This window comes from Phalangium opilio, unplaced genomic scaffold, assembly GCF_054372755.1.
Source record: "Phalangium opilio isolate 3A_F unplaced genomic scaffold, DU_Popi_V2 ptg000022l_1, whole genome shotgun sequence".
In the NCBI taxonomy this organism is placed as follows: domain Eukaryota; kingdom Metazoa; phylum Arthropoda; class Arachnida; order Opiliones; family Phalangiidae; genus Phalangium; species Phalangium opilio.
This window is the reverse complement of record NW_028324154.1, coordinates 4670031-4694516: the sequence shown is the minus strand read 5'-3', so window position 1 is coordinate 4694516 and position 24486 is coordinate 4670031. Positions and strand designations below refer to the sequence as shown.

The 24486-nt window shown below is 45.4% G+C and overlaps 58 non-coding genes across 58 annotated transcripts; all 58 read right to left on the bottom strand.

The window, feature by feature from the left end:
• Positions 1 to 22: 22 nt before the first annotated feature.
• Positions 23 to 94, bottom strand: TRNAP-AGG (transfer RNA proline (anticodon AGG)). Its single transcript has one exon. It is a non-coding gene; the product is annotated as a tRNA-Pro (tRNA).
• Positions 95 to 182: 88 nt separating this feature from the next.
• Positions 183 to 254, bottom strand: TRNAP-UGG (transfer RNA proline (anticodon UGG)). The gene has a single exon. It is a non-coding gene; the product is annotated as a tRNA-Pro (tRNA).
• An 88-nt stretch (positions 255 to 342) lies between these two features.
• TRNAP-AGG (transfer RNA proline (anticodon AGG)) lies at positions 343 to 414 on the bottom strand. Its single transcript has one exon. It is a non-coding gene; the product is annotated as a tRNA-Pro (tRNA).
• A 409-nt stretch (positions 415 to 823) lies between these two features.
• Positions 824 to 895, bottom strand: TRNAP-UGG (transfer RNA proline (anticodon UGG)). Its single transcript has one exon. It is a non-coding gene; the product is annotated as a tRNA-Pro (tRNA).
• An 87-nt stretch (positions 896 to 982) lies between these two features.
• TRNAP-UGG (transfer RNA proline (anticodon UGG)) lies at positions 983 to 1054 on the bottom strand. The gene has a single exon. It is a non-coding gene; the product is annotated as a tRNA-Pro (tRNA).
• Positions 1055 to 1302: 248 nt separating this feature from the next.
• Positions 1303 to 1374, bottom strand: TRNAP-UGG (transfer RNA proline (anticodon UGG)). Its single transcript has one exon. It is a non-coding gene; the product is annotated as a tRNA-Pro (tRNA).
• Positions 1375 to 1944: 570 nt separating this feature from the next.
• TRNAP-AGG (transfer RNA proline (anticodon AGG)) lies at positions 1945 to 2016 on the bottom strand. Its single transcript has one exon. It is a non-coding gene; the product is annotated as a tRNA-Pro (tRNA).
• Positions 2017 to 2105: 89 nt separating this feature from the next.
• Positions 2106 to 2177, bottom strand: TRNAP-AGG (transfer RNA proline (anticodon AGG)). The gene has a single exon. It is a non-coding gene; the product is annotated as a tRNA-Pro (tRNA).
• Positions 2178 to 2426: 249 nt separating this feature from the next.
• On the bottom strand, positions 2427 to 2498 carry TRNAP-UGG (transfer RNA proline (anticodon UGG)). Its single transcript has one exon. It is a non-coding gene; the product is annotated as a tRNA-Pro (tRNA).
• Positions 2499 to 2585: 87 nt separating this feature from the next.
• On the bottom strand, positions 2586 to 2657 carry TRNAP-UGG (transfer RNA proline (anticodon UGG)). Its single transcript has one exon. It is a non-coding gene; the product is annotated as a tRNA-Pro (tRNA).
• Positions 2658 to 2905: 248 nt separating this feature from the next.
• On the bottom strand, positions 2906 to 2977 carry TRNAP-UGG (transfer RNA proline (anticodon UGG)). The gene has a single exon. It is a non-coding gene; the product is annotated as a tRNA-Pro (tRNA).
• A 570-nt stretch (positions 2978 to 3547) lies between these two features.
• TRNAP-AGG (transfer RNA proline (anticodon AGG)) lies at positions 3548 to 3619 on the bottom strand. Its single transcript has one exon. It is a non-coding gene; the product is annotated as a tRNA-Pro (tRNA).
• Positions 3620 to 3708: 89 nt separating this feature from the next.
• Positions 3709 to 3780, bottom strand: TRNAP-AGG (transfer RNA proline (anticodon AGG)). The gene has a single exon. It is a non-coding gene; the product is annotated as a tRNA-Pro (tRNA).
• A 249-nt stretch (positions 3781 to 4029) lies between these two features.
• TRNAP-UGG (transfer RNA proline (anticodon UGG)) lies at positions 4030 to 4101 on the bottom strand. The gene has a single exon. It is a non-coding gene; the product is annotated as a tRNA-Pro (tRNA).
• Positions 4102 to 4188: 87 nt separating this feature from the next.
• On the bottom strand, positions 4189 to 4260 carry TRNAP-UGG (transfer RNA proline (anticodon UGG)). The gene has a single exon. It is a non-coding gene; the product is annotated as a tRNA-Pro (tRNA).
• Positions 4261 to 4508: 248 nt separating this feature from the next.
• On the bottom strand, positions 4509 to 4580 carry TRNAP-UGG (transfer RNA proline (anticodon UGG)). The gene has a single exon. It is a non-coding gene; the product is annotated as a tRNA-Pro (tRNA).
• Positions 4581 to 5150: 570 nt separating this feature from the next.
• TRNAP-AGG (transfer RNA proline (anticodon AGG)) lies at positions 5151 to 5222 on the bottom strand. Its single transcript has one exon. It is a non-coding gene; the product is annotated as a tRNA-Pro (tRNA).
• An 89-nt stretch (positions 5223 to 5311) lies between these two features.
• Positions 5312 to 5383, bottom strand: TRNAP-AGG (transfer RNA proline (anticodon AGG)). The gene has a single exon. It is a non-coding gene; the product is annotated as a tRNA-Pro (tRNA).
• Positions 5384 to 5632: 249 nt separating this feature from the next.
• Positions 5633 to 5704, bottom strand: TRNAP-UGG (transfer RNA proline (anticodon UGG)). The gene has a single exon. It is a non-coding gene; the product is annotated as a tRNA-Pro (tRNA).
• Positions 5705 to 5791: 87 nt separating this feature from the next.
• Positions 5792 to 5863, bottom strand: TRNAP-UGG (transfer RNA proline (anticodon UGG)). The gene has a single exon. It is a non-coding gene; the product is annotated as a tRNA-Pro (tRNA).
• A 248-nt stretch (positions 5864 to 6111) lies between these two features.
• Positions 6112 to 6183, bottom strand: TRNAP-UGG (transfer RNA proline (anticodon UGG)). Its single transcript has one exon. It is a non-coding gene; the product is annotated as a tRNA-Pro (tRNA).
• A 570-nt stretch (positions 6184 to 6753) lies between these two features.
• Positions 6754 to 6825, bottom strand: TRNAP-AGG (transfer RNA proline (anticodon AGG)). The gene has a single exon. It is a non-coding gene; the product is annotated as a tRNA-Pro (tRNA).
• An 89-nt stretch (positions 6826 to 6914) lies between these two features.
• Positions 6915 to 6986, bottom strand: TRNAP-AGG (transfer RNA proline (anticodon AGG)). Its single transcript has one exon. It is a non-coding gene; the product is annotated as a tRNA-Pro (tRNA).
• A 249-nt stretch (positions 6987 to 7235) lies between these two features.
• Positions 7236 to 7307, bottom strand: TRNAP-UGG (transfer RNA proline (anticodon UGG)). The gene has a single exon. It is a non-coding gene; the product is annotated as a tRNA-Pro (tRNA).
• An 859-nt stretch (positions 7308 to 8166) lies between these two features.
• On the bottom strand, positions 8167 to 8238 carry TRNAP-UGG (transfer RNA proline (anticodon UGG)). The gene has a single exon. It is a non-coding gene; the product is annotated as a tRNA-Pro (tRNA).
• Positions 8239 to 8486: 248 nt separating this feature from the next.
• Positions 8487 to 8558, bottom strand: TRNAP-UGG (transfer RNA proline (anticodon UGG)). The gene has a single exon. It is a non-coding gene; the product is annotated as a tRNA-Pro (tRNA).
• A 248-nt stretch (positions 8559 to 8806) lies between these two features.
• Positions 8807 to 8878, bottom strand: TRNAP-UGG (transfer RNA proline (anticodon UGG)). The gene has a single exon. It is a non-coding gene; the product is annotated as a tRNA-Pro (tRNA).
• Positions 8879 to 9127: 249 nt separating this feature from the next.
• Positions 9128 to 9199, bottom strand: TRNAP-UGG (transfer RNA proline (anticodon UGG)). Its single transcript has one exon. It is a non-coding gene; the product is annotated as a tRNA-Pro (tRNA).
• An 88-nt stretch (positions 9200 to 9287) lies between these two features.
• TRNAP-CGG (transfer RNA proline (anticodon CGG)) lies at positions 9288 to 9359 on the bottom strand. The gene has a single exon. It is a non-coding gene; the product is annotated as a tRNA-Pro (tRNA).
• Positions 9360 to 9608: 249 nt separating this feature from the next.
• On the bottom strand, positions 9609 to 9680 carry TRNAP-UGG (transfer RNA proline (anticodon UGG)). The gene has a single exon. It is a non-coding gene; the product is annotated as a tRNA-Pro (tRNA).
• A 1207-nt stretch (positions 9681 to 10887) lies between these two features.
• On the bottom strand, positions 10888 to 10959 carry TRNAP-UGG (transfer RNA proline (anticodon UGG)). The gene has a single exon. It is a non-coding gene; the product is annotated as a tRNA-Pro (tRNA).
• Positions 10960 to 11207: 248 nt separating this feature from the next.
• On the bottom strand, positions 11208 to 11279 carry TRNAP-UGG (transfer RNA proline (anticodon UGG)). Its single transcript has one exon. It is a non-coding gene; the product is annotated as a tRNA-Pro (tRNA).
• A 248-nt stretch (positions 11280 to 11527) lies between these two features.
• On the bottom strand, positions 11528 to 11599 carry TRNAP-UGG (transfer RNA proline (anticodon UGG)). Its single transcript has one exon. It is a non-coding gene; the product is annotated as a tRNA-Pro (tRNA).
• A 249-nt stretch (positions 11600 to 11848) lies between these two features.
• On the bottom strand, positions 11849 to 11920 carry TRNAP-UGG (transfer RNA proline (anticodon UGG)). The gene has a single exon. It is a non-coding gene; the product is annotated as a tRNA-Pro (tRNA).
• Positions 11921 to 12008: 88 nt separating this feature from the next.
• Positions 12009 to 12080, bottom strand: TRNAP-CGG (transfer RNA proline (anticodon CGG)). Its single transcript has one exon. It is a non-coding gene; the product is annotated as a tRNA-Pro (tRNA).
• A 249-nt stretch (positions 12081 to 12329) lies between these two features.
• TRNAP-UGG (transfer RNA proline (anticodon UGG)) lies at positions 12330 to 12401 on the bottom strand. Its single transcript has one exon. It is a non-coding gene; the product is annotated as a tRNA-Pro (tRNA).
• Positions 12402 to 13289: 888 nt separating this feature from the next.
• Positions 13290 to 13361, bottom strand: TRNAP-UGG (transfer RNA proline (anticodon UGG)). The gene has a single exon. It is a non-coding gene; the product is annotated as a tRNA-Pro (tRNA).
• Positions 13362 to 13609: 248 nt separating this feature from the next.
• Positions 13610 to 13681, bottom strand: TRNAP-UGG (transfer RNA proline (anticodon UGG)). The gene has a single exon. It is a non-coding gene; the product is annotated as a tRNA-Pro (tRNA).
• Positions 13682 to 13929: 248 nt separating this feature from the next.
• TRNAP-UGG (transfer RNA proline (anticodon UGG)) lies at positions 13930 to 14001 on the bottom strand. The gene has a single exon. It is a non-coding gene; the product is annotated as a tRNA-Pro (tRNA).
• An 888-nt stretch (positions 14002 to 14889) lies between these two features.
• On the bottom strand, positions 14890 to 14961 carry TRNAP-UGG (transfer RNA proline (anticodon UGG)). Its single transcript has one exon. It is a non-coding gene; the product is annotated as a tRNA-Pro (tRNA).
• A 248-nt stretch (positions 14962 to 15209) lies between these two features.
• TRNAP-UGG (transfer RNA proline (anticodon UGG)) lies at positions 15210 to 15281 on the bottom strand. The gene has a single exon. It is a non-coding gene; the product is annotated as a tRNA-Pro (tRNA).
• A 248-nt stretch (positions 15282 to 15529) lies between these two features.
• TRNAP-UGG (transfer RNA proline (anticodon UGG)) lies at positions 15530 to 15601 on the bottom strand. Its single transcript has one exon. It is a non-coding gene; the product is annotated as a tRNA-Pro (tRNA).
• An 888-nt stretch (positions 15602 to 16489) lies between these two features.
• TRNAP-UGG (transfer RNA proline (anticodon UGG)) lies at positions 16490 to 16561 on the bottom strand. The gene has a single exon. It is a non-coding gene; the product is annotated as a tRNA-Pro (tRNA).
• Positions 16562 to 16809: 248 nt separating this feature from the next.
• TRNAP-UGG (transfer RNA proline (anticodon UGG)) lies at positions 16810 to 16881 on the bottom strand. Its single transcript has one exon. It is a non-coding gene; the product is annotated as a tRNA-Pro (tRNA).
• A 248-nt stretch (positions 16882 to 17129) lies between these two features.
• TRNAP-UGG (transfer RNA proline (anticodon UGG)) lies at positions 17130 to 17201 on the bottom strand. Its single transcript has one exon. It is a non-coding gene; the product is annotated as a tRNA-Pro (tRNA).
• Positions 17202 to 17450: 249 nt separating this feature from the next.
• Positions 17451 to 17522, bottom strand: TRNAP-UGG (transfer RNA proline (anticodon UGG)). The gene has a single exon. It is a non-coding gene; the product is annotated as a tRNA-Pro (tRNA).
• An 88-nt stretch (positions 17523 to 17610) lies between these two features.
• Positions 17611 to 17682, bottom strand: TRNAP-CGG (transfer RNA proline (anticodon CGG)). Its single transcript has one exon. It is a non-coding gene; the product is annotated as a tRNA-Pro (tRNA).
• A 249-nt stretch (positions 17683 to 17931) lies between these two features.
• TRNAP-UGG (transfer RNA proline (anticodon UGG)) lies at positions 17932 to 18003 on the bottom strand. Its single transcript has one exon. It is a non-coding gene; the product is annotated as a tRNA-Pro (tRNA).
• Positions 18004 to 18891: 888 nt separating this feature from the next.
• On the bottom strand, positions 18892 to 18963 carry TRNAP-UGG (transfer RNA proline (anticodon UGG)). The gene has a single exon. It is a non-coding gene; the product is annotated as a tRNA-Pro (tRNA).
• A 248-nt stretch (positions 18964 to 19211) lies between these two features.
• Positions 19212 to 19283, bottom strand: TRNAP-UGG (transfer RNA proline (anticodon UGG)). The gene has a single exon. It is a non-coding gene; the product is annotated as a tRNA-Pro (tRNA).
• Positions 19284 to 19853: 570 nt separating this feature from the next.
• TRNAP-UGG (transfer RNA proline (anticodon UGG)) lies at positions 19854 to 19925 on the bottom strand. The gene has a single exon. It is a non-coding gene; the product is annotated as a tRNA-Pro (tRNA).
• An 88-nt stretch (positions 19926 to 20013) lies between these two features.
• On the bottom strand, positions 20014 to 20085 carry TRNAP-CGG (transfer RNA proline (anticodon CGG)). Its single transcript has one exon. It is a non-coding gene; the product is annotated as a tRNA-Pro (tRNA).
• Positions 20086 to 20334: 249 nt separating this feature from the next.
• On the bottom strand, positions 20335 to 20406 carry TRNAP-UGG (transfer RNA proline (anticodon UGG)). Its single transcript has one exon. It is a non-coding gene; the product is annotated as a tRNA-Pro (tRNA).
• Positions 20407 to 21294: 888 nt separating this feature from the next.
• Positions 21295 to 21366, bottom strand: TRNAP-UGG (transfer RNA proline (anticodon UGG)). Its single transcript has one exon. It is a non-coding gene; the product is annotated as a tRNA-Pro (tRNA).
• A 248-nt stretch (positions 21367 to 21614) lies between these two features.
• On the bottom strand, positions 21615 to 21686 carry TRNAP-UGG (transfer RNA proline (anticodon UGG)). Its single transcript has one exon. It is a non-coding gene; the product is annotated as a tRNA-Pro (tRNA).
• Positions 21687 to 22577: 891 nt separating this feature from the next.
• TRNAP-UGG (transfer RNA proline (anticodon UGG)) lies at positions 22578 to 22649 on the bottom strand. Its single transcript has one exon. It is a non-coding gene; the product is annotated as a tRNA-Pro (tRNA).
• A 248-nt stretch (positions 22650 to 22897) lies between these two features.
• TRNAP-UGG (transfer RNA proline (anticodon UGG)) lies at positions 22898 to 22969 on the bottom strand. The gene has a single exon. It is a non-coding gene; the product is annotated as a tRNA-Pro (tRNA).
• A 1052-nt stretch (positions 22970 to 24021) lies between these two features.
• On the bottom strand, positions 24022 to 24092 carry TRNAP-AGG (transfer RNA proline (anticodon AGG)). Its single transcript has one exon. It is a non-coding gene; the product is annotated as a tRNA-Pro (tRNA).
• Positions 24093 to 24486: the final 394 nt, after the last annotated feature.

The window sequence follows — 24486 nt, the reverse complement described above, 5'->3', positions numbered from 1 at the left end:
CCAAATTATTTCTGCAAAACTCGCGTCCGTCCGGGATTTGAACCCGGGACCACTCGCATCCTAAGCGAGTATCATACCCCTAGACCAACGGACGAAGTATGACTCTGAAACATGCTCAACTCGTAGTCCTACAATTCAACTCGTTGCATTTAAATAGTCACAAAATTACTTCTGCAAAACTCGGGTCCGTCCGGGATTTGAACCCTGGACCACTCGCACCCAAAGCGAGTATCATACCCCTAGACCAACGGACCATGTATGTAATAAAACATGCTCTACTCATAGGCCTACCCTGTAGATAGTTGCATTTAAATAGTCACTAAATTACCTCTGCAAAAACTCGGGTCCGTCCGGGATTTGAACCAGGGACCACTCGCACCCTAAGCGAGTATCATACCCCTAGACCAACGGACCATGTATGAAACTAAAACATGCTCTACTCATAGTCCTACCCTGTAGTTAGTTGCATTTAAATAGTCACTAAATTACCTCTGCAAAAACTAGGGACCGTCCGGGATTTAAACCCGTGACCACTCGCACCCAAAGCGAGTATCATACCCCTTGACAAACGGACCATGTATGTAATAAAACATGCTCAACTCATAGGCCTACCCTGTAGATAGTTGCATTTAAATAGTCACTAAATTACCTCTGCAAAAACTAGGGTCCGTCCGGGATTTGAACCCGGGACCACTCAAACCCGAAGCGAGTATCATACCCCTAGACCAACGGACGAAGTATGACACTGAAACATGCTCAACTCGTAGTCCTACAATTTAACTCGTTGCATTTAAATAGTCACCAAATTACTTCTGCAAAACTCGGGTCCGTCCGGGATTTGAACCCGGGACCACTCGCACCCAAAGCGAGTATCATACCCCTAGACCAACGGACCATGTATGTAATAAAACATGCTCAACTAATAGGCCTACCCTGTAGATAGTTGCATTTAAATAGTCACTAAATTACTTCTGCAAAACTCGGGTCCGTCCGGGATTTGAACCCGGGACCACTCGCACCCAAAGCGAGTATCATACCCCTAGACCAACGGACCATGTATGTAATAAAACATGCTCAACTCATAGGCCTACCCTGTAGATAGTTGCATTTAAATAGTCACTAAATTACCTCTGCAAAAAATAGGGTCCGTCCTGGATTCGAACCCGGGACCACTCGCACCCTAAGCAAGTATCATACCCCTAGACCAAAGGACCATGTATGAAACTAAAACATGCTCTACTCATAGGCCTACCCTGTAGTTAGTTGCATTTAAATAGTCACCAATTTACTTCTGCAAAACTCGGGTCCGTCCGGGATTTGAACCCGGGACCACTCGCACCCAAAGCGAGTATCATACCCCTTGACCAACGGACCATGTATGAAATAAAACATGCTCAACTCATAGGCCTACCCCGTAGTTAGTTGCATTTAAATAGTCACTAAATTACCTCTGCAAAAACTCGGGTCCGTCCGGGATTTGAACTTGGGACCATTCGCACCCTAAGCGAGTATCATACCCCTAGACCAACGGACCATGTATGAAACTGAAACATGCTCTACTCATAGGCCTACCCTGTAGTTAGTTGCATTTAAATAGTCACTAAATTACTTCTGCAAAAACTCGGGTCCGTCCGGGATTTTAACCCGGGACCACTCGCACCCTAAGCGAGTATCATACCCCTAGACCAACGGAAGAAGTATGACACTGAAACATGCTCAACTCGTAGTCCTACAATTTAACTCGTTGCATTTAAATAGTCACCAAATTACTTCTGCAAAACTCGGGTCCGTCCGGGATTTGAACCCGGGACCACTCGCACCCAAAGCGAGTCTCATACCCCTTGACTAACGGACCATGTATGAAACTAAAACATGCTCTACTCATAGGCTTACCCTGTAGTTAGTTGCATTTAAATAGTCACTAAATTACCTCTGCAAAAACTCGGGTCCGTCCGGGATTTGAACCCGGGACCACTCGCACCCTAAGCGAGTATCATACCCCTAGACCAACGGACCATGTATGAAACTAAAACATGCTCTACTCATAGTCCTACCCTGTAGTTAGTTGTATTTAAATAGTCACTAAATTACCTCTGCAAAAACTCGGGTCCGTCCGGGATTTGAATCCGGGACCACTCGCACCCTAAGCGAGTATCATACCCCTAGACCAACGGACCATGTATGAAACTAAAACATGCTCTACTCATAGTCCTACCCTGTATTTAGTTGCATTTAAATAGTCACTAAATTACCTCTGCAAAAACTAGGGTCCGTCCGGGATTTGAACCCGGGACCACTCAAACCCGAAGCGAGTATCATACCCCTAGACCAACGGACGAAGTATGACACTGAAACATGCTCAACTCGTAGTCCTACAATTTAACTCGTTGCATTTAAATAGTCACCAAATTACTTCTGCAAAACTCGGGTCCGTCCGGGATTTGAACCCGGGACCACTCGCACCCAAAGCCAGTATCATACCCCTAGACCAACGGACCATGTATGTAATAAAACATGCTCAACTAATAGGCCTACCCTGTAGATAGTTGCATTTAAATAGTCACTAAATTACTTCTGCAAAACTCGGGTCCGTCCGGGATTTGAACCCGGGACCACTCGCACCCAAAGCGAGTATCATACCCCTAGACCAACGGACCATGTATGTAATAAAACATGCTCAACTCATAGGCCTACCCTGTAGATAGTTGCATTTAAATAGTCACTAAATTACCTCTGCAAAAAATAGGGTCCGTCCTGGATTCGAACCCGGGACCACTCGCACCCTAAGCAAGTATCATACCCCTAGACCAAAGGACCATGTATGAAACTAAAACATGCTCTACTCATAGGCCTACCCTGTAGTTAGTTGCATTTAAATAGTCACCAATTTACTTCTGCAAAACTCGGGTCCGTCCGGGATTTGAACCCGGGACCACTCGCACCCAAAGCGAGTATCATACCCCTTGACCAACGGACCATGTATGAAATAAAACATGCTCAACTCATAGGCCTACCCCGTAGTTAGTTGCATTTAAATAGTCACTAAATTACCTCTGCAAAAACTCGGGTCCGTCCGGGATTTGAACTTGGGACCATTCGCACCCTAAGCGAGTATCATACCCCTAGACCAACGGACCATGTATGAAACTGAAACATGCTCTACTCATAGGCCTACCCTGTAGTTAGTTGCATTTAAATAGTCACTAAATTACTTCTGCAAAAACTCGGGTCCGTCCGGGATTTTAACCCGGGACCACTCGCACCCTAAGCGAGTATCATACCCCTAGACCAACGGAAGAAGTATGACACTGAAACATGCTCAACTCGTAGTCCTACAATTTAACTCGTTGCATTTAAATAGTCACCAAATTACTTCTGCAAAACTCGGGTCCGTCCGGGATTTGAACCCGGGACCACTCGCACCCAAAGCGAGTCTCATACCCCTTGACTAACGGACCATGTATGAAACTAAAACATGCTCTACTCATAGGCTTACCCTGTAGTTAGTTGCATTTAAATAGTCACTAAATTACCTCTGCAAAAACTCGGGTCCGTCCGGGATTTGAACCCGGGACCACTCGCACCCTAAGCGAGTATCATACCCCTAGACCAACGGACCATGTATGAAACTAAAACATGCTCTACTCATAGTCCTACCCTGTAGTTAGTTGTATTTAAATAGTCACTAAATTACCTCTGCAAAAACTCGGGTCCGTCCGGGATTTGAATCCGGGACCACTCGCACCCTAAGCGAGTATCATACCCCTAGACCAACGGACCATGTATGAAACTAAAACATGCTCTACTCATAGTCCTACCCTGTATTTAGTTGCATTTAAATAGTCACTAAATTACCTCTGCAAAAACTAGGGTTCGTCCGGGATTTAAACCCGGGACCACTCAAACCCGAAGCGAGTATCATACCCCTAGACCAACGGACGAAGTATGACACTGAAACATGCTCAACTCGTAGTCCTACAATTTAACTCGTTGCATTTAAATAGTCACCAAATTACTTCTGCAAAACTCGGGTCCGTCCGGGATTTGAACCCGGGACCACTCGCACCCAAAGCCAGTATCATACCCCTAGACCAACGGACCATGTATGTAATAAAACATGCTCAACTAATAGGCCTACCCTGTAGATAGTTGCATTTAAATAGTCACTAAATTACTTCTGCAAAACTCGGGTCCGTCCGGGATTTGAACCCGGGACCACTCGCACCCAAAGCGAGTATCATACCCCTAGACCAACGGACCATGTATGTAATAAAACATGCTCAACTCATAGGCCTACCCTGTAGATAGTTGCATTTAAATAGTCACTAAATTACCTCTGCAAAAAATAGGGTCCGTCCTGGATTCGAACCCGGGACCACTCGCACCCTAAGCAAGTATCATACCCCTAGACCAAAGGACCATGTATGAAACTAAAACATGCTCTACTCATAGGCCTACCCTGTAGTTAGTTGCATTTAAATAGTCACCAATTTACTTCTGCAAAACTCGGGTCCGTCCGGGATTTGAACCCGGGACCACTCGCACCCAAAGCGAGTATCATACCCCTTGACCAACGGACCATGTATGAAATAAAACATGCTCAACTCATAGGCCTACCCCGTAGTTAGTTGCATTTAAATAGTCACTAAATTACCTCTGCAAAAACTCGGGTCCGTCCGGGATTTGAACTTGGGACCATTCGCACCCTAAGCGAGTATCATACCCCTAGACCAACGGACCATGTATGAAACTGAAACATGCTCTACTCATAGGCCTACCCTGTAGTTAGTTGCATTTAAATAGTCACTAAATTACTTCTGCAAAAACTCGGGTCCGTCCGGGATTTTAACCCGGGACCACTCGCACCCTAAGCGAGTATCATACCCCTAGACCAACGGAAGAAGTATGACACTGAAACATGCTCAACTCGTAGTCCTACAATTTAACTCGTTGCATTTAAATAGTCACCAAATTACTTCTGCAAAACTCGGGTCCGTCCGGGATTTGAACCCGGGACCACTCGCACCCAAAGCGAGTCTCATACCCCTTGACTAACGGACCATGTATGAAACTAAAACATGCTCTACTCATAGGCTTACCCTGTAGTTAGTTGCATTTAAATAGTCACTAAATTACCTCTGCAAAAACTCGGGTCCGTCCGGGATTTGAACCCGGGACCACTCGCACCCTAAGCGAGTATCATACCCCTAGACCAACGGACCATGTATGAAACTAAAACATGCTCTACTCATAGTCCTACCCTGTAGTTAGTTGTATTTAAATAGTCACTAAATTACCTCTGCAAAAACTCGGGTCCGTCCGGGATTTGAATCCGGGACCACTCGCACCCTAAGCGAGTATCATACCCCTAGACCAACGGACCATGTATGAAACTAAAACATGCTCTACTCATAGTCCTACCCTGTATTTAGTTGCATTTAAATAGTCACTAAATTACCTCTGCAAAAACTAGGGTCCGTCCGGGATTTGAACCCGGGACCACTCAAACCCGAAGCGAGTATCATACCCCTAGACCAACGGACGAAGTATGACACTGAAACATGCTCAACTCGTAGTCCTACAATTTAACTCGTTGCATTTAAATAGTCACCAAATTACTTCTGCAAAACTCGGGTCCGTCCGGGATTTGAACCCGGGACCACTCGCACCCAAAGCCAGTATCATACCCCTAGACCAACGGACCATGTATGTAATAAAACATGCTCAACTAATAGGCCTACCCTGTAGATAGTTGCATTTAAATAGTCACTAAATTACTTCTGCAAAACTCGGGTCCGTCCGGGATTTGAACCCGGGACCACTCGCACCCAAAGCGAGTATCATACCCCTAGACCAACGGACCATGTATGTAATAAAACATGCTCAACTCATAGGCCTACCCTGTAGATAGTTGCATTTAAATAGTCACTAAATTACCTCTGCAAAAAATAGGGTCCGTCCTGGATTCGAACCCGGGACCACTCGCACCCTAAGCAAGTATCATACCCCTAGACCAAAGGACCATGTATGAAACTAAAACATGCTCTACTCATAGGCCTACCCTGTAGTTAGTTGCATTTAAATAGTCACCAATTTACTTCTGCAAAACTCGGGTCCGTCCGGGATTTGAACCCGGGACCACTCGCACCCAAAGCGAGTATCATACCCCTTGACCAACGGACCATGTATGAAATAAAACATGCTCAACTCATAGGCCTACCCCGTAGTTAGTTGCATTTAAATAGTCACTAAATTACCTCTGCAAAAACTCGGGTCCGTCCGGGATTTGAACTTGGGACCATTCGCACCCTAAGCGAGTATCATACCCCTAGACCAACGGACCATGTATGAAACTGAAACATGCTCTACTCATAGGCCTACCCTGTAGTTAGTTGCATTTAAATAGTCACTAAATTACTTCTGCAAAAACTCGGGTCCGTCCGGGATTTTAACCCGGGACCACTCGCACCCTAAGCGAGTATCATACCCCTAGACCAACGGAAGAAGTATGACACTGAAACATGCTCAACTCGTAGTCCTACAATTTAACTCGTTGCATTTAAATAGTCACCAAATTACTTCTGCAAAACTCGGGTCCGTCCGGGATTTGAACCCGGGACCACTCGCACCCAAAGCGAGTCTCATACCCCTTGACTAACGGACCATGTATGAAACTAAAACATGCTCTACTCATAGGCTTACCCTGTAGTTAGTTGCATTTAAATAGTCACTAAATTACCTCTGCAAAAACTCGGGTCCGTCCGGGATTTGAACCCGGGACCACTCGCACCCTAAGCGAGTATCATACCCCTAGACCAACGGACCATGTATGAAACTAAAACATGCTCTACTCATAGTCCTACCCTGTAGTTAGTTGTATTTAAATAGTCACTAAATTACCTCTGCAAAAACTCGGGTCCGTCCGGGATTTGAATCCGGGACCACTCGCACCCTAAGCGAGTATCATACCCCTAGACCAACGGACCATGTATGAAACTAAAACATGCTCTACTCATAGTCCTACCCTGTATTTAGTTGCATTTAAATAGTCACTAAATTACCTCTGCAAAAACTAGGGTTCGTCCGGGATTTAAACCCGGGACCACTCAAACCCGAAGCGAGTATCATACCCCTAGACCAACGGACGAAGTATGACACTGAAACATGCTCAACTCGTAGTCCTACAATTTAACTCGTTGCATTTAAATAGTCACCAAATTACTTCTGCAAAACTCAGGTCCGTCCGGGATTTGAACCCGGGACCACTCGCACCCAAAGCGAGTATCATACCCCTAGACCAACGGACCATGTATGTAATAAAACATGCTCAACTAATAGGCCTACCCTGTAGATAGTTGCATTTAAATAGTCACTAAATTACCTCTGCAAAAACTCAGGTCCGTCCGGGATTTGAACCCGGGACCACTCGCACCCTAAGCAAGTATCATACCCCTAGACCAGCGCTTCTCAAACTATGGTCCGTGGACCGGCACCGGTCCGCGGACATGCGACTCTCTGGTCCATCATACATAGTTGAAAAAAAAACCGGTCCGCAAGGTAAAAAAGTTTGAGAAGCGCTGCCCTAGACCAAAGGACCATGTATGAAACTAAAACATGCTCTACTCATAGGCCTACCCTGTAGTTAGTTGCATTTAAATAGTCACCAATTTACTTCTGCAAAACTCGGGTCCGTCCGGGATTTGAACCCGGTACCACTCGCACCCAAAGCGAGCATCATACCCCTTGACCAACGGACCATGTATGAAATAAAACATGCTCAACTCATAGGCCTACCCCGTAGTTAGTTGCATTTAAATAGTCACTAAATTACCTCTGCAAAAACTCGGGTCCGTCCGGGATTTGAACTTGGGACCATTCGCACCCTAAGCGAGTATCATACCCCTAGACCAACGGACCATGTATGAAACTGAAACATGCTCTACTCATAGGCCTACCCTGTAGTTAGTTGCATTTAAATAGTCACTAAATTACTTCAGCAAAAACTCGTTTCCGTCCGGGATTTTAACCCGGGACCACTCGCACCCTAAGCGAGTATCATACCCCTTGACCAACGGACGAAGTATGACAATGAAACATGCTCAACTCGTAGTCCTACAATTTAACTCGTTGCATTTAAATAGTCACCAAATTACTTCTGCAAAACTCGGGTCCGTCCGGGATTTGAACCCGGGACCACTCGCACCCAAAGCGAGTATCATACCCCTAGACCAACGGACCATGTATGAAACAAAACATGCTCAACTCATAGGCCTACCCTGTAGTTAGTTGTATTTAAATAGTCACTAAATTACCTCTGCAAAAACTCGGTTCCGTCCGGGATTTGAACCCGGGACCACTCTTACCCTAAGCGAGTATCATACCCCTAGACCAACGGACGAAGTATGACACTGAAAAATGCTCAACTCGTAGTCCTACAATTTAACTCGTTGCATTTAAATAGTCACCAAATTACTTCTGCAAAACTCGGGTCCGTCCGGGATTTGAACCCGGGACCACTCGCACCCAAAGCGAGTATCATACCCCTAGACCAACGGACCACGTATGTAATAAAACATGCTCAACTCTTAGGCCTACCCTGTAGATAGTTGCATTTAAATAGTCACTAAATTACCTCTGCAAAAACTCGGGTCCGTCCTGGATTCGAACCCGGGACCACTCGCACCCTAAGCAAGTATCATACCCCTAGACCAAAGGACCATGTATGAAACTAAAACATGCTCTACTCATAGGCCTACCCTGTAGTTAGTTGCATTTAAATAGTCACCAATTTACTTCTGCAAAACTCGGGTCCGTCCGGGATTTGAACCCGGGACCACTCGCACCCAAAGCGAGTATCATACCCCTAGACCAACGGACCATGTATGAAATAAAACATGCTCAACTCATAGTCCTACCCTGTAGTTAGTTGCATTTAAATAGTCACTAAATTACCTCTGCAAAAACTAGGGTCCGTCCGGAATTTGAACCCGGGACCACTCAAACCCGAAGCGAGTATCATACCCCTAGACCAACGGACGAAGTATGACACTGAAAAATGCTCAACTCGTAGCCCTACAATATAACTAGTTGCATTTGAATAGTCACTAAATTACCTCTGCAAAAACTCGGGTCCGTCCGGGATTTGAACCCGGGACCACTCGCACCCAAAGCGAGTATCATACCCCTAGACCAACGGACCATGTATGAAATAAAACATGCTCATCTCATAGGCCTACCCTGTAGTTAGTTGCATTTAAATAGTCACTTAATTACCTCTGCAAAAACTCGGGTCCGTCCGGGATTTGAACCCGGGACCACTCACACCCGAAGCGAGTATCATACCCCTTGACTAACGGACCATCTATGAAACTAAAACATGCTCTACTCATAGGCTTACCCTGTAGTTAGTTGCATTTAAATTGTCACTAAATTACCTCTGCAAAAACTCGCGTCCGTCCTGGATTCGAACCCGGGACCACTCGCACCCTAAGCAAGTATCATACCCCTAGACCAAAGGACCATGTATGAAACTAAAACATGCTCTACTCATAGGCCTACCCTGTAGTTAGTTGCATTTAAATAGTCACCAATTTACATCTGCAAAACTCGGGTCCGTCCGGGATTTGAACCCGGGACCACTCGCACCCAAAGCGAGTATCATACCCCTAGACCAACGGACCATGTATGCAACAAAACATGCTCAACTCATAGGCCTACCCTGTAGTTAGTTGTATTTAAATAGTCACTAAATTACCTCTGCAAAAACTCGGTTCCGTCCGGGATTTGAACCCGGGACCACTCTTACCCTAAGCGAGTATCATACCCCTAGACCAACGGACCATGTATGAAACAAAAACATGCTCTACTCATAGTTCTACCCTGTAGTTAGTTGTATTTAAATAGTCACTAAATTACCTCTGCAAAAACTCGGGTCCGTCCGGCATTTGAACCCGGGACCACTCGCACCCTAAGCGAGTATCATACCCTAGATCAACGGACCATGTATGAAACTGAAACATGCACTACTCATAGGCCTACCCTGTAGTTAGTTGCATTTAAATAGTCACCAAATTACTTCTGCAAAACTCGGGTCCGACCGGGATTTGAACCCGGAACCACTCGCACCCAAAGCGAGTCTCATACCCCTTGACTAACGGACCATCTATGAAACTAAAACATGCTCTACTCATAGGCTTACCTTGTAGTTAGTTTCATTTAAATAGTCACTAAATTACCTCTGCAAAAACTCGCGTCCGTCCGGGATTTGAACCAGGGACCACTCGCACCCTAAGCGAGTATCATACCCCTAAACCAACGGGCCATGTATGAAGCTAAAACATGCTCTACTCATAGTCCTACCCTGTTTAGTTGCATTTAAATAGTCTAAATTACCTCTGCAAAAACTAGGGTCCGTCCGGAATTTGAACCCGGGACCACTCAAACCCGAAGCGAGTATCATACCCCTAGACCAACGGACGAAGTATGACACTGAAACATGCTCAACTCGTAGTCCTACAATTTAACTCGTTGCATTTAAATAGTCACCAAATTACTTCTGCAAAACTCGGGTCCGACCGGGATTTGAACCCGGGATCACTCGCACCCATAGCGAGTCTCATACCCCTTGACTAACGGACCATCTATGAAACTAAAACATGCTCTACTCATAGGCTTACCCTGTAGTTAGTTGCATTTAAATAGTCACTAAATTACCTCTGCAAAAACTCGCGTCCGTCCTGGATTCGAACCCGGGACCACTCGCACCCTAAGCAAGTATCATACCCCTAGACCAAAGGACCATGTATGAAACTAAAACATGCTCTACTCATAGGCCTACCCTGTAGTTAGTTGCATTTAAATAGTCACCAATTTACATCTGCAAAACTCGGGTCCGTCCGGGATTTGAACCCGGGACCACTCGCACCCAAAGCGAGTATCATACCCCTAGACCAACGGACCATGTATGAAACAAAACATGCTCAACTCATAGGCCTACCCTGTAGTTAGTTGTATTTAAATAGTCACTAAATTACCTCTGCAAAAACTCGGTTCCGTCCGGGATTTGAACCCGGGACCACTCTTACCCTAAGCGAGTATCATACCCCTAGACCAACGGACGAAGTATGACACTGAAAAATGCTCAACTCGTAGTCCTACAATTTAACTCGTTGCATTTAAATAGTCACCAAATTACTTCTGCAAAACTCGGGTCCGTCCGGGATTTGAACCCGGGACCACTCGCACCCAAAGCGAGTATCATACCCCTAGACCAACGGACCACGTATGTAATAAAACATGCTCAACTCTTAGGCCTACCCTGTAGATAGTTGCATTTAAATAGTCACTAAATTACCTCTGCAAAAACTCGGGTCCGTCCTGGATTCGAACCCGGGACCACTCGCACCCTAAGCAAGTATCATACCCCTAGACCAAAGGACCATGTATGAAACTAAAACATGCTCTACTCATAGGCCTACCCTGTAGTTAGTTGCATTTAAATAGTCACCAATTTACTTCTGCAAAACTCGGGTCCGTCCGGGATTTGAACCCGGGACCACTCGCACCCAAAGCGAGTATCATACCCCTAGACCAACGGACCATGTATGAAATAAAACATGCTCAACTCATAGTCCTACCCTGTAGTTAGTTGCATTTAAATAGTCACTAAATTACCTCTGCAAAAACTAGGGTCCGTCCGGAATTTGAACCCGGGACCACTCAAACCCGAAGCGAGTATCATACCCCTAGACCAACGGACGAAGTATGACACTGAAAAATGCTCAACTCGTAGCCCTACAATATAACTAGTTGCATTTGAATAGTCACTAAATTACCTCTGCAAAAACTCGGGTCCGTCCGGGATTTGAACCCGGGACCACTCGCACCCAAAGCGAGTATCATACCCCTAGACCAACGGACCATGTATGAAATAAAACATGCTCATCTCATAGGCCTACCCTGTAGTTAGTTGCATTTAAATAGTCACTTAATTACCTCTGCAAAAACTCGGGTCCGTCCGGGATTTGAACCCGGGACCACTCACACCCGAAGCGAGTATCATACCCCTTGACTAACGGACCATCTATGAAACTAAAACATGCTCTACTCATAGGCTTACCCTGTAGTTAGTTGCATTTAAATAGTCACTAAATTACCTCTGCAAAAACTCGCGTCCGTCCTGGATTCGAACCCGGGACCACTCGCACCCTAAGCAAGTATCATACCCCTAGACCAAAGGACCATGTATGAAACTAAAACATGCTCTACTCATAGGCCTACCCTGTAGTTAGTTGCATTTAAATAGTCACCAATTTACATCTGCAAAACTCGGGTCCGTCCGGGATTTGAACCCGGGACCACTCGCACCCAAAGCGAGTATCATACCCCTAGACCAACGGACCATGTATGCAACAAAACATGCTCAACTCATAGGCCTACCCTGTAGTTAGTTGTATTTAAATAGTCACTAAATTACCTCTGCAAAAACTCGGTTCCGTCCGGGATTTGAACCCGGGACCACTCTTACCCTAAGCGAGTATCATACCCCTAGACCAACGGACCATGTATGAAACAAAAACATGCTCTACTCATAGTTCTACCCTGTAGTTAGTTGTATTTAAATAGTCACTAAATTACCTCTGCAAAAACTCGGGTCCGTCCGGCATTTGAACCCGGGACCACTCGCACCCTAAGCGAGTATCATACCCTAGATCAACGGACCATGTATGAAACTGAAACATGCACTACTCATAGGCCTACCCTGTAGTTAGTTGCATTTAAATAGTCACCAAATTACTTCTGCAAAACTCGGGTCCGACCGGGATTTGAACCCGGAACCACTCGCACCCAAAGCGAGTCTCATACCCCTTGACTAACGGACCATCTATGAAACTAAAACATGCTCTACTCATAGGCTTACCTTGTAGTTAGTTTCATTTAAATAGTCACTAAATTACCTCTGCAAAAACTCGCGTCCGTCCGGGATTTGAACCAGGGACCACTCGCACCCTAAGCGAGTATCATACCCCTAAACCAACGGGCCATGTATGAAGCTAAAACATGCTCTACTCATAGTCCTACCCTGTTTAGTTGCATTTAAATAGTCACTAAATTACCTCTGCAAAAACTAGGGTCCGTCCGGAATTTGAACCCGGGACCACTCAAACCCGAAGCGAGTATCATACCCCTAGACCAACGGACGAAGTATGACACTGAAAAATGCTCAACTCGTAGTCCTACAATTTAACTCGTTGCATTTAAATAGTCACCAAATTACTTCTGCAAAACTCGGGTCCGTCCGGGATTTGAACCCGGGACCACTCGCACCCAAAGCGAGTATCATACCCCTAGACCAACGGACCACGTATGTAATAAAACATGCTCAACTCTTTGGCCTACCCTGTAGATAGTTGTATTTAAATAGTCACTAAATTACCTCTGCAAAAACTCGGGTCCGTCCTGGATTCGAACCCGGGACCACTCGCACCCTAAGCAAGTATCATACCCCTAGACCAAAGGACCATGTATGAAACTAAAACATGCTCTACTCATAGGCCTACCCTGTAGTTAGTTGCATTTAAATAGTCACCAATTTACTTCTGCAAAACTCGGGTCCGTCCGGGATTTGAACCCGGGACCACTCGCACCCAAAGCGAGTATCATACCCCTAGACCAACGGACCATGTATGAAATAAAACATGCTCAACTCATAAGCCTACCCCGTAGTTAGTTGCATTTAAATAGTCACTAAATTACCTCTGCAAAAACTCGGGTCCGTCCGGGATTTGAACTTGGGACCATTCGCACCCTAAGCGAGTATCATACCCCTAGACCAACGGACCATGTATGAAACTAAAACATGCTCTACTCATAGGCCTACCCTGTAGTTAGTTGCATTTAAATAGTCACCAATTTACATCTGCAAAACTCGGGTCCGTCCGGGATTTGAACCCGGGACCACTCGCACCCAAAGCGAGTATCATACCCCTAGACCAACGGACCATGTATGCAACAAAACATGCTCAACTCATAGGCCTACCCTGTAGTTAGTTGTATTTAAATAGTCACTAAATTACCTCTGCAAAAACTCGGTTCCGTCCGGGATTTGAACCCGGGACCACTCTTACCCTAAGCGAGTATCATACCCCTAGACCAACGGACCATGTATGAAACAAAAACATGCTCTACTCATAGTTCTACCCTGTAGTTAGTTGTATTTAAATAGTCACTAAATTACCTCTGCAAAAACTCGGGTCCGTCCGGCATTTGAACCCGGGACCACTCGCACCCTAAGCGAGTATCATACCCTAGATCAACGGACCATGTATGAAACTGAAACATGCACTACTCATAGGCCTACCCTGTAGTTAGTTGCATTTAAATAGTCACCAAATTACTTCTGCAAAACTCGGGTCCGACCGGGATTTGAACCCGGAACCACTCGCACCCAAAGCGAGTCTCATACCCCTTGACTAACGGACCATCTATGAAACTAAAACATGCTCTACTCATAGGCTTACCTTGTAGTTAGTTTCATTTAAATAGTCACTAAATTACCTCTGCAAAAACTCGCGTCCGTCCGGGATTTGAACCAGGGACCACTCGCACCCTAAGCGAGTATCATACCCCTAAACCAACGGGCCATGTATGAAGCTAAAACATGCTCTACTCATAGTCCTACCCTGTTTAGTTGCATTTAAATAGTCACTAAATTACCTCTGCAAAAACTAGGGTCCGTCCGGAATTTGAACCCGGGACCACTCAAACCCGAAGCGAGTATCATACCCCTAGACCAACGGACGAAGTATGACACTGAAAAATGCTCAACTCGTAGTCCTACAATTTAACTCGTTGCATTTAAATAGTCACCAAATTACTTCTGCAAAACTCGGGTCCGTCCGGGATTTGAACCCGGGACCACTCGCACCCAAAGCGAGTATCATACCCCTAGACCAACGGACCACGTATGTAATAAAACATGCTCAACTCTTTGGCCTACCCTGTAGATAGTTGTATTTAAATAGTCACTAAATTACCTCTGCAAAAACTCGGGTCCGTCCTGGATTCGAACCCGGGACCACTCGCACCCTAAGCAAGTATCATACCCCTAGACCAAAGGACCATGTATGAAACTAAAACATGCTCTACTCATAGGCCTACCCTGTAGTTAGTTGCATTTAAATAGTCACCAATTTACTTCTGCAAAACTCGGGTCCGTCCGGGATTTGAACCCGGGACCACTCGCACCCAAAGCGAGTATCATACCCCTAGACCAACGGACCATGTATGAAATAAAACATGCTCAACTCATAAGCCTACCCCGTAGTTAGTTGCATTTAAATAGTCACTAAATTACCTCTGCAAAAACTCGGGTCCGTCCGGGATTTGAACTTGGGACCATTCGCACCCTAAGCGAGTATCATACCCCTAGACCAACGGACCATGTATGAAACTAAAACATGCTCTACTCATAGGCCTACCCTGTAGTTAGTTGCATTTAAATAGTCACCAATTTACATCTGCAAAACTCGGGTCCGTCCGGGATTTGAACCCGGGACCACTCGCACCCAAAGCGAGTATCATACCCCTAGACCAACGGACCATGTATGCAACAAAACATGCTCAACTCATAGGCCTACCCTGTAGTTAGTTGTATTTAAATAGTCACTAAATTACCTCTGCAAAAACTCGGTTCCGTCCGGGATTTGAACCCGGGACCACTCTTACCCTAAGCGAGTATCATACCCCTAGACCAACGGACCATGTATGAAACAAAAACATGCTCTACTCATAGTTCTACCCTGTAGTTAGTTGTATTTAAATAGTCACTAAATTACCTCTGCAAAAACTCGGGTCCGTCCGGCATTTGAACCCGGGACCACTCGCACCCTAAGCGAGTATCATACCCTAGATCAACGGACCATGTATGAAACTGAAACATGCACTACTCATAGGCCTACCCTGTAGTTAGTTGCATTTAAATAGTCACCAAATTACTTCTGCAAAACTCGGGTCCGACCGGGATTTGAACCCGGAACCACTCGCACCCAAAGCGAGTCTCATACCCCTTGACTAACGGACCATCTATGAAACTAAAACATGCTCTACTCATAGGCTTACCTTGTAGTTAGTTTCATTTAAATAGTCACTAAATTACCTCTGCAAAAACTCGCGTCCGTCCGGGATTTGAACCAGGGACCACTCGCACCCTAAGCGAGTATCATACCCCTAAACCAACGGGCCATGTATGAAGCTAAAACATGCTCTACTCATAGTCCTACCCTGTTTAGTTGCATTTAAATAGTCACTAAATTACCTCTGCAAAAACTAGGGTCCGTCCGGAATTTGAACCCGGGACCACTCTTACCCTAAGCGAGTATCATACCCCTAGACCAACGGACGAAGTATGACACTGAAAAATGCTCAACTCGTAGTCCTACAATTTAACTCGTTGCATTTAAATAGTCACCAAATTACTTTTGCAAAACTCGGGTCCGTCCGGGATTTGAACCCGGGACCACTCGCACCCAAAGCGAGTATCATACCCCTAGACCAACGGACCACGTATGTAATAAAACATGCTCAACTCTTAGGCCTACCCTGTAGATAGTTGCATTTAAATAGTCACTAAATTACCTCTGCAAAAACTCGGTTCCGTCCGGGATTTGAACCCGGGACCACTCTTACCCTAAGCGAGTATCATACCCCTAGACCAACGGACGAAGTATGACACTGAAAAATGCTCAACTCGTAGTCCTACAATTTAACTCGTTGCATTTAAATAGTCACCAAATTACTTCTGCAAAACTCGGGTCCGTCCGGGATTTGAACCCGGGACCACTCGCACCCAAAGCGAGTATCATACCCCTAGACCAACGGACCACGTATGTAATAAAACATGCTCAACTCTTAGGCCTACCCTGTAGATAGTTGCATTTAAATAGTCACTAAATTACCTCTGCAAAAACTCGGGTCCGTCCTGGATTCGAACCCGGGACCACTCGCACCCTAAGCAAGTATCATACCCCTAGACCAAAGGACCATGTATGAAACTAAAACATGCTCTACTCATAGGCCTACCCTGTAGTTAGTTGCATTTAAATAGTCACCAATTTACTTCTGCAAAACTCGGGTCCGTCCGGGATTTGAACCCGGGACCACTCGCACCCAAAGCGAGTATCATACCCCTAGACCAACGGACCATGTATGAAATAAAACATGCTCAACTCATAGTCCTACCCTGTAGTTAGTTGCATTTAAATAGTCACTAAATTACCTCTGCAAAAACTAGGGTCCGTCCGGAATTTGAACCCGGGACCACTCAAACCCGAAGCGAGTATCATACCCCTAGACCAACGGACGAAGTATGACACTGAAAAATGCTCAACTCGTAGCCCTACAATATAACTAGTTGCATTTGAATAGTCACTAAATTACCTCTGCAAAAACTCGGGTCCGTCCGGGATTTGAACCCGGGACCACTCGCACCCAAAGCGAGTATCATACCCCTAGACCAACGGACCATGTATGAAATAAAACATGCTCATCTCATAGGCCTACCCTGTAGTTAGTTGCATTTAAATAGTCACTTAATTACCTCTGCAAAAACTCGGGTCCGTCCGGGATTTGAACCCGGGACCACTCACACCCGAAGCGAGTATCATACCCCTTGACTAACGGACCATCTATGAAACTAAAACATGCTCTACTCATAGGCTTACCCTGTAGTTAGTTGCATTTAAATAGTCACTAAATTACCTCTGCAAAAACTCGCGTCCGTCCTGGATTCGAACCCGGGACCACTCGCACCCTAAGCAAGTATCATACCCCTAGACCAAAGGACCATGTATGAAACTAAAACATGCTCTACTCATAGGCCTACCCTGTAGTTAGTTGCATTTAAATAGTCACCAATTTACATCTGCAAAACTCGGGTCCGTCCGGGATTTGAACCCGGGACCACTCGCACCCAAAGCGAGTATCATACCCCTAGACCAACGGACCATGTATGCAACAAAACATGCTCAACTCATAGGCCTACCCTGTAGTTAGTTGTATTTAAATAGTCACTAAATTACCTCTGCAAAAACTCGGTTCCGTCCGGGATTTGAACCCGGGACCACTCTTACCCTAAGCGAGTATCATACCCCTAGACCAACGGACCATGTATGAAACAAAAACATGCTCTACTCATAGTTCTACCCTGTAGTTAGTTGTATTTAAATAGTCACTAAATTACCTCTGCAAAAACTCGGGTCCGTCCGGCATTTGAACCCGGGACCACTCGCACCCTAAGCGAGTATCATACCCTAGATCAACGGACCATGTATGAAACTGAAACATGCACTACTCATAGGCCTACCCTGTAGTTAGTTGCATTTAAATAGTCACCAAATTACTTCTGCAAAACTCGGGTCCGACCGGGATTTGAACCCGGAACCACTCGCACCCAAAGCGAGTCTCATACCCCTTGACTAACGGACCATCTATGAAACTAAAACATGCTCTACTCATAGGCTTACCTTGTAGTTAGTTTCATTTAAATAGTCACTAAATTACCTCTGCAAAAACTCGCGTCCGTCCGGGATTTGAACCAGGGACCACTCGCACCCTAAGCGAGTATCATACCCCTAAACCAACGGGCCATGTATGAAGCTAAAACATGCTCTACTCATAGTCCTACCCTGTTTAGTTGCATTTAAATAGTCACTAAATTACCTCTGCAAAAACTAGGGTCCGTCCGGAATTTGAACCCGGGACCACTCAAACCCGAAGCGAGTATCATACCCCTAGACCAACGGACGAAGTATGACACTGAAAAATGCTCAACTCGTAGTCCTACAATTTAACTCGTTGCATTTAAATAGTCACCAAATTACTTCTGCAAAACTCGGGTCCGTCCGGGATTTGAACCCGGGACCACTCGCACCCAAAGCGAGTATCATACCCCTAGACCAACGGACCACGTATGTAATAAAACATGCTCAACTCTTTGGCCTACCCTGTAGATAGTTGTATTTAAATAGTCACTAAATTACCTCTGCAAAAACTCGGGTCCGTCCTGGATTCGAACCCGGGACCACTCGCACCCTAAGCAAGTATCATACCCCTAGACCAAAGGACCATGTATGAAACTAAAACATGCTCTACTCATAGGCCTACCCTGTAGTTAGTTGCATTTAAATAGTCACCAATTTACTTCTGCAAAACTCGGGTCCGTCCGGGATTTGAACCCGGGACCACTCGCACCCAAAGCGAGTATCATACCCCTAGACCAACGGACCATGTATGAAATAAAACATGCTCAACTCATAAGCCTACCCCGTAGTTAGTTGCATTTAAATAGTCACTAAATTACCTCTGCAAAAACTCGGGTCCGTCCGGGATTTGAACTTGGGACCATTCGCACCCTAAGCGAGTATCATACCCCTAGACCAACGGACCATGTATGAAACTAAAACATGCTCTACTCAAAGTCCTACCCTGTAGTTAGTTGTATTTAAATAGTCACTAAATTACCTCTGCAAAAACTCGGGTCCGTCCGGGATTTGAACCCGGGACCACTCGCACCCTAAGCGAGTATCATACCCCTTGACCAACGGACGAAGTATGACACTGAAACATGCTCAACTCGTAGTCCTACAATTTAACTCGTTGCATTTAAATAGTCACCAAATTATTTCTGCAAAACTCGGGTCCGACCGGGATTTGAACCCGGGACCACTCGCACCCAAAGCGAGTCTCATACCCCTTGACTAACGGACCATCTATGAAACTAAAACATGCTCTACTCATAGGCTTACCCTGTAGTTAGTTTCATTTAAATAGTCACTAAATTACCTCTGCAAAAACTCGGGTCCGTCCGGGATTTGAACCCGGGACCACTCGCACCCAAAGCGAGTATCATACCCCTAGACCAACGGACCATGTATGAAATAAAACATGCTCATCTCATAGGCCTACCCTGTAGTTAGTTGCATTTAAATAGTCACTTAATTACCTCTGCAAAAACTCGGGTCCGTCCGGGATTTGAACCCGGGACCACTCACACCCGAAGCGAGTATCATACCCCTTGACTAACGGACCATCTATGAAACTAAAACATGCTCTACTCATAGGCTTACCCTGTAGTTAGTTGCATTTAAATAGTCACTAAATTACCTCTGCAAAAACTCGCGTCCGTCCTGGATTCGAACCCGGGACCACTCGCACCCTAAGCAAGTATCATACCCCTAGACCAAAGGACCATGTATGAAACTAAAACATGCTCTACTCATAGGCCTACCCTGTAGTTAGTTGCATTTAAATAGTCACCAATTTACATCTGCAAAACTCGGGTCCGTCCGGGATTTGAACCCGGGACCACTCGCACCCAAAGCGAGTATCATACCCCTAGACCAACGGACCATGTATGCAACAAAACATGCTCAACTCATAGGCCTACCCTGTAGTTAGTTGTATTTAAATAGTCACTAAATTACCTCTGCAAAAACTCGGTTCCGTCCGGGATTTGAACCCGGGACCACTCTTACCCTAAGCGAGTATCATACCCCTAGACCAACGGACCATGTATGAAACAAAAACATGCTCTACTCATAGTTCTACCCTGTAGTTAGTTGTATTTAAATAGTCACTAAATTACCTCTGCAAAAACTCGGGTCCGTCCGGCATTTGAACCCGGGACCACTCGCACCCTAAGCGAGTATCATACCCTAGATCAACGGACCATGTATGAAACTGAAACATGCACTACTCATAGGCCTACCCTGTAGTTAGTTGCATTTAAATAGTCACCAAATTACTTCTGCAAAACTCGGGTCCGACCGGGATTTGAACCCGGAACCACTCGCACCCAAAGCGAGTCTCATACCCCTTGACTAACGGACCATCTATGAAACTAAAACATGCTCTACTCATAGGCTTACCTTGTAGTTAGTTTCATTTAAATAGTCACTAAATTACCTCTGCAAAAACTCGCGTCCGTCCGGGATTTGAACCAGGGACCACTCGCACCCTAAGCGAGTATCATACCCCTAAACCAACGGGCCATGTATGAAGCTAAAACATGCTCTACTCATAGTCCTACCCTGTTTAGTTGCATTTAAATAGTCACTAAATTACCTCTGCAAAAACTAGGGTCCGTCCGGAATTTGAACCCGGGACCACTCAAACCCGAAGCGAGTATCATACCCCTAGACCAACGGACGAAGTATGACACTGAAAAATGCTCAACTCGTAGTCCTACAATTTAACTCGTTGCATTTAAATAGTCACCAAATTACTTCTGCAAAACTCGGGTCCGTCCGGGATTTGAACCCGGGACCACTCGCACCCAAAGCGAGTATCATACCCCTAGACCAACGGACCACGTATGTAATAAAACATGCTCAACTCTTTGGCCTACCCTGTAGATAGTTGTATTTAAATAGTCACTAAATTACCTCTGCAAAAACTCGGGTCCGTCCTGGATTCGAACCCGGGACCACTCGCACCCTAAGCAAGTATCATACCCCTAGACCAAAGGACCATGTATGAAACTAAAACATGCTCTACTCATAGGCCTACCCTGTAGTTAGTTGCATTTAAATAGTCACCAATTTACTTCTGCAAAACTCGGGTCCGTCCGGGATTTGAACCCGGGACCACTCGCACCCAAAGCGAGTATCATACCCCTAGACCAACGGACCATGTATGAAATAAAACATGCTCAACTCATAAGCCTACCCCGTAGTTAGTTGCATTTAAATAGTCACTAAATTACCTCTGCAAAAACTCGGGTCCGTCCGGGATTTGAACTTGGGACCATTCGCACCCTAAGCGAGTATCATACCCCTAGACCAACGGACCATGTATGAAACTAAAACATGCTCTACTCAAAGTCCTACCCTGTAGTTAGTTGTATTTAAATAGTCACTAAATTACCTCTGCAAAAACTCGGGTCCGTCCGGGATTTGAACCCGGGACCACTCGCACCCTAAGCGAGTATCATACCCCTTGACCAACGGACGAAGTATGACACTGAAACATGCTCAACTCGTAGTCCTACAATTTAACTCGTTGCATTTAAATAGTCACCAAATTATTTCTGCAAAACTCGGGTCCGACCGGGATTTGAACCCGGGACCACTCGCACCCAAAGCGAGTCTCATACCCCTTGACTAACGGACCATCTATGAAACTAAAACATGCTCTACTCATAGGCTTACCCTGTAGTTAGTTTCATTTAAATAGTCACTAAATTACCTCTGCAAAAACTCGCGTCCGTCCGGGATTTGAACCAGGGACCACTCGCACCCTAAGCGAGTATCATACCCCTAAACCAACGGGCCATGTATGAAGCTAAAACATGCTCTACTCATAGTCCTACCCTGTAGTTAGTTGCATTTAAATAGTCACTAAATTACCTCTGCAAAAACTAGGGTCCGTCCGGAATCTGAACCCGGGACCACTCAAACCCGAAGCGAGTATCATACCCCTAGACCAACGGACGAAGTATGACACTGAAAAATGCTCAACTCGTAGTCCTACAATTTAACTCGTTGCATTTAAATAGTCACCAAATTACTTCTGCAAAACTCGGGTCCGTCCGGGATTTGAACCCGGGACCACTCGCACCCAAAGCGAGTATCATACCCCTAGACCAACGGACCACGTATGTAATAAAACATGCTCAACTCTTAGGCCTACCCTGTAGATAGTTGCATTTAAATAGTCACTAAATTACCTCTGCAAAAACTCGGGTCCGTCCTGGATTCGAACCCGGGACCACTCGCACCCTAAGCAAGTATCATACCCCTAGACCAAAGGACCATGTATGAAACTAAAACATGCTCTACTCATAGGCCTACCCTGTAGTTAGTTGCATTTAAATAGTCACCAATTTACTTCTGCAAAACTCGGGTCCGTCCGGGATTTGAACCCGGGACCACTCGCACCCAAAGCGAGTATCATACCCCTAGACCAACGGACCATGTATGAAATAAAACATGCTCAACTCATAAGCCTACCCCGTAGTTAGTTGCATTTAAATAGTCACTAAATTACCTCTGCAAAAACTCGGGTCCGTCCGGGATTTGAACTTGGGACCATTCGCACCCTAAGCGAGTATCATACCCCTAGACCAACGGACTATGTATGAAACTAAAACATGCTCTACTCAAAGTCCTACCCTGTAGTTAGTTGTATTTAAATAGTCACTAAATTACCTCTGCAAAAACTCGGGTCCGTCCGGGATTTGAACCCGGGAACACTCGCACCCTAAGCAAGTATCATACCCCTTGACCAACGGACGAAGTATGACACTGAAACATGCTCAACTCGTAGTCCTACAATTTAACTCGTTGCATTTAAATAGTCACCAAATTACTTCTGCAAAACTCGGGTCCGACCGGGATTTGAACCCGGGACCACTCGCACCCAAAGCGAGTCTCATACCCCTTGACTAACGGACCATCTATGTAACTAAAACATGCTCTACTCATAGGCTTACCCTGTAGTTAGTTTCATTTAAATAGTCACTAAATTACCTCTGCAAAAACTCGCTTCCGTCCGGGATTTGAACCAGGGACCACTCGCAAACTAAGCGACTATCATACCCCTAAACCAACGGGCCATGTATGAAGCTAAAACATGCTCTACTCATAGTCCTTCCCTGTAGTTAGTTGCATTTAAATAGTCACTAAATTACCTCTGCAAAAACTAGGGTCCGTCCGGGATTTGAACCCGGGACCACTCAAACCCGAAGCGAGTATCATACCCCTAGACCAACGGACGAAGTATGACACTGAAACATGCTCAACTCGTAGTCCTACAATTTAACTCGTTGCATTTAAATAGTCACCAAATTACTTCTGCAAAACTCGGGTCCGTCCGGGATTTGAACCCGGGACCACTCGCACCCAAAGCGAGTATCATACCCCTAAACCAACGGGCCATGTATGAAACTAAAACATGCTCTACTCATAGTCCTACCCTGTAGTTAGTTGTATTTAAATAGTCACTAAATTACCTCTGCAAAAACTCGGGTCCGTCCGGGATTTGAACCCGGGACCACTCGCACCCTAAGCGAGTATCATACCCTAGATCAACGGACCATGTATGCAACTGAAACATGCACTACTCATAGGCCTACCCTGTAGTTAGTTGCATTTAAATAGTCACTAAATTACTTCTGCAAAAACTCGGGTCCGTCCGGGATTTTAACCCGGGACCACTCGCACCCTAAGCGAGTATCATACCCCTTGACCAACGGACGAAGTATGACACTGAAACATGCTCAACTCGTAGTCCTACAATTTAACTCGTTGCATTTAAATAGTCACCAAATTACTTCTGCAAAACTCGGGTCCGACCGGGATTTGAACCCGGGACCACTCGCACCCAAAGCGAGTCTCATACTCCTTGACTAACGGACCATCTATGAAACTAAAACATGCTCTACTCATAGGCCTACCCTGTAGTTAGTTGCATTTAAATAGTCACTAAATT